General features: G+C 46.6%; 1 protein-coding gene across 3 annotated transcripts in view; it reads right to left on the bottom strand.

Annotated features, from left to right (window-relative positions):
* The window catches only part of LOC102985261 (monocarboxylate transporter 1), a 38,920-nt gene extending 37,975 nt beyond the window's left edge, over window positions 1–945 (bottom strand). For all 3 annotated transcript variants that reach the window (XM_024119850.3, XM_024119854.3, XM_024119851.3), the window contains exon 1: window positions 794–945. The gene's annotated coding sequence lies outside the window, so the exon portion shown is untranslated. The remainder of the gene's footprint in view (window positions 1–793) is intronic.
* Window positions 946–4,519: the final 3,574 nt, after the last annotated feature.

The raw sequence follows: 4,519 nt of genomic DNA, 5'->3' as shown, positions 1-4,519 counted from the left end.
AATCTAAAAAAAAAAAAGGTTCTGAAGAACCTAGGGGCAGGACAGGAATAAAGATGCAGACGTAGAGAATGGACTTGAAAACACCAGGAGGAGGAAGGGTAAGCTGGGACGCAGTGAGAGAGTGGCATGGACATATATACACTACCAAATGTAAAAAAGATAGCTAGTGGGAAGTAGCTGCATAGCACAGGGAGATCAGCTTGGTGCTTTGTGCCCACCTAGAGGGGTGGGATAGGGAGGGTGGGAAGGAGACGCAAGAGGGAGGAGATATGGGGATATATGTATAGCTGATTCACTTTGTTATTCAGCAGAAACTGACACAACAATGTAAAGCAATTATACTCCAACAAAGATGTTAAAAAAAAAAGTTTACAGGTGGCATGCCACAACACCAAAACAACCTCCGACTCCATATCACCCCCCCAACCCTCCTCAGGCACAACCTGGCCAAGAGATCCTGGAGGCAAGAGGTTAATCAAACGCTATCAGATTTTATAGCCTCAGGTCATTACTCTTCCAGATGGAAAGCATCCCTAGTGGGGATGAAGAGATTTCCCCTAGGCCACCACGATCTCACTCATCTCCCCGCGCCGGTGCCCGGGACACTTGGCCGGGACACCTGTCCGCACCTCCTTCACCAACCGCTCCCTGCTCCGCGGCGCTGAAGCCACGAAGCCCTCGCAAGGGCGCCCCCGTCCCCCCGGAAACCAAGCTCTCCATTCCCCGAGGCTCCCTCCCACCCCGCCCAAGCAGCCAGGGCTCCCAGCGCGCCACCCGCCGTTACCCAGCTAACCGTTGTGCTCGGGTCGCGGCGCCGCGTGAGCGTGACGTGACGTGACGGGGCGGCTCGGGGCGGAGCTCCTCTCCGCGCCAGGCGACCCCCAAGCCGTGGAAGTTCGCCGGACACTGTGGGGAAGGATGGGCGCAGCCGCCTTATACCACGCCGCGGGGGCCGGAGCATGCACGCAGGGGGCGGAGTTGGCCCTACGGGCCCCCGCCCCCTCCGCCCGCCCTCACCGCGCTGACTTCGGTGTGGTTGCCCCTCGGCCGCCGGCGTCGGCTCCCTGCCCCGCCGGGTGTTCCCCCGCAACGTCGCGGTCACCACCACACGTGCGGGACGCCAATGTCGGCCTTACCCTCAGTCTCTGGCGGAGAAAAGGGGAAACCGCTAAGGACGGATGGGGCGTGCCCCCCGGGGCCTGACTCAGGTGTGGGGGGAGTTGGGCGCGCGGAAGAGAGGGGAAGTGACTGGAAGTGGGGGACTGGGCGGGGCTTGAGTGGATGCGGCTGCACCTACGACCCGGGAAGAGGCCGAGGGCTAGAGGTTAAGAGCGTGGGCTGTGGGCTCGCTGCTTGAGTTCCGTGACCTCGGGGAAGTCACTCAGACCCTCAGGGCCTGTTTCCTGCTCCCTAAAATGGCAGCAGTAAAATGGCAACAGTAGTAGAAGCAACCTCATTTAGGAGATTTCCATGGTCTTTGAGGTACACGGAAGTCGGGAAAGAAGAGCGGGTATGTTTGGGACAGGATGTAATTATGGCTGGCAGTTTTGGGGGGATTGATTATGTACTAAACACTTCACCTGAATCTTCATGACCCTGTGGAGTAGGTACTATTGACAAATAAAGGACCTGAGGTTCAGAGGGGTTGAGTTACTTTACAGAGGCCACTGACCTAGTAGTGGCCAACATTTGAAGCCAGACTTTAGAGCCTGGTTTTTGTCATAAGAACCATGGTTCTTGAGCAAGTCCAGATACCAAAGTGCATCTGTTAAAGTGATTAAATAATCTTGATTTGAGAAATACCAAAAAAGTATGTCAAGGCCCTTGCCTTCAAAGAATTTACAAGTTCTTTGGGGCAACTGAGATACAAATCAGCCCCCATTTCTTGAGCATTTGCTCATGCCAGGACCTGTTCTACCACTCCACCTTTTGTCTCACACACACACTTCATTCCCACAACACTTAAGAGTAGGCCTTATAGTTTCTGTTTTGCAGATGAATAACCTGAGGTTGAGGAGGAGTGGGGTTTGTGGGGTCAGGCCTTGTGCCTCCTCTCAACCACTCTGCCTGTTTCACAGCAAAGTTTTCAGTAACAGTTCAATATGTTAGTAGAAGACATTGCAGAATCTATGGTCAAGTACTGCTTGTGAGCAGTAATTGTTTTTTACCTTTGTAAATGCAGAGAAGAAAGGCACTTAAGGTCACTGGAGTGGCCAGGACTTAGATCAGCAGTGCTTCAGGATTGTTAGTGGCAGCAGCATTCAGAAGAGATGGTAGATAGTTGAGTTAGGGAGACAGTGGGAGACTGTGGCTCGGGTGTAAATTTATAAGGGCCTGTACTATGGAATGGCAGTGCGAAGAGGTAGATAAGAGATTCCCAGGAAACTTCTCAAAGAAGGCATGTAAAGCAACAATATAGTGGGTTCAGAATATGGACTCTGGAGCCAGACTGCCCAGTTTCCAGTGAAGTACCTAATTAAGGTGGCTAGGGGAATAAAATTAGTGTTTGTGATGCACTTGGAACAGAGCCTAGCATATAGCAAGTGCTCAATAAGTGTTTTTTAAAAATGAATAAATAGGAAATTAAGGAAATAATTTCATTTACAATAGCATCCAAAAGAATAAAAACACCTGGGGATAGGTTTAACTAAGGAGGTTGCAAAGATTTTAGGCAACTCTACTTTCTGAAGAAACACTGCCCACAAAACTGCCCTTACTTCAGACACCATCTGCAAGATTGGGGGTCTCCAGGGTCACCCTCACTTCACACAATCTGGCCACGAATTTGGGGGTTCTCATAACCTTGCTTAGGATCAATAATTTGCTAGAAAGACTCACAAAACACCCTGAAAGCTATTATATTCACAGTCACATTTATTACAGAAAAAGGATACATTGAAATCAAGCAAGGGAAGAGTAGCATAGGGCAGAATCTGGGAGGGGTCCAAACTCACAGTTCTGGTTGTCCTCTCCAGGTGAGGTTCTGAGTGGAGTTATCTCCTCTCAGCTATGATGTGTGACAGTGCTCTAAGAGTATTGCCAACCTGGGATATCACTGAAGCCCTGGTATCAATTGCTTTGTGAGGCTTCATTACTTGGCATGAATCATAGTCCATGTGATCAAATTAAAATCCCCAGTCACCTGCCTCCCTGAAATTTGGGCTGTTACTATGTGACACAAAGCCCTACTCTCCAATTACATTGTTGGTCTTTCTGACATTGCCAGCCCTACCCTGAGTCATTTCATTAGCCTGAACTGAGAAAGGGCCCACCCTTAGACACCTCATTAGCATAAACTGTCAGAGTTGGTCTGAGGGACCCACTATGAATTACAGAGACACTCCTGTCACTTGGGAAATTGCAAGGGTGTGGCGGTCATCTCCCAGGAGCTGGGACAAAGGCCAGACCTCTTAGACAAGGCCAGATTCCTTACTACACAAAAGTGGAAGACACACTGAAGACTAAAACGTTGCTGAAAGATACTAAAGAAGACCTAAATAAGTGGAAAGACATCTATGTTCACGTATTGGAAGACTTAATATTGTTAAGATGGCAATACTACCCAGTGTGATCTACAGATTCAATGTAATACCTATTAAAATTGCAATAGCCCTTTGGCAAAAGTGGTAAACTCATATGGAATTGTGCAGGACGCTGAATACTTAAAACAATATTGAAGAAGAACAAAGTTGGAGGACTCACATTTCCTTATTACAAAACTTACTACAAAGCTACAGTGATCAAAAGAGTGTGGTACTAGCATAGGGATAGCTGTATAGACCAAGAGAATAGAAAGTCCAGAAACAAACTCACAAATCTATGGCCAATTGATTTTTGAAAAGAATGCCAAGACCATTCAGTGGGAAAAGAAATGTCTCTTCAACAAGTGGTGCTGGGACAGCTGAATATCCATATGCAAAAGAATGAAGTTGCACCCCTACCTTATGCCGTATACAAACATAAACTCAAAATGGATTAACCAATAACCTAAATGTAGGAATTAAACTATAAAACTCTTAGAAGAAAAAATGAGTGGTAAATCTTAATGACCTTGGATTTGGCAATGGATTTTTAGATACAATACCAAAAGAAGAGCAACAAAAGGAAAAGATAAATTGGGTTTCATCAAAATGAGAAGCTTTTGTGCATCAAAGGACGTTATCAAGAAAGTGAAAAGACAACCTACACAATGAGAGAAAAATATTTGCAAATCAGGGACTAATGTCCAGAATATGTAAAGAACTCTCACAACTCAACGACAAAAAGACAACCCAGTTAAAAAATGAGTAAAGGATTTGAATAGGTGTTTTCCAAAAAAAGATGTGTAAGTGACCAACAAGCACATGACAAGGTACTCAACATTATTAGTCATTAGAGAAATGCAAATCAGAACCACAAGATGCCACTCTATACCCACTAGGATGGCTATAATAATAATTTTTTAAGGAAAATATGTATTGGCAAGAATGTGAAGAAGTTTGAAAACTTGCACATTGCTCATGGGGGTATAAAATGGTAT

The sequence above is a fragment of the Physeter macrocephalus genome, chromosome 4 (assembly GCF_002837175.3).
Source record: "Physeter macrocephalus isolate SW-GA chromosome 4, ASM283717v5, whole genome shotgun sequence".
NCBI classification, from domain to species: Eukaryota; Metazoa; Chordata; class Mammalia; order Artiodactyla; family Physeteridae; genus Physeter; species Physeter macrocephalus.
This window is presented reverse-complemented; position numbering and strand designations above follow the sequence as displayed.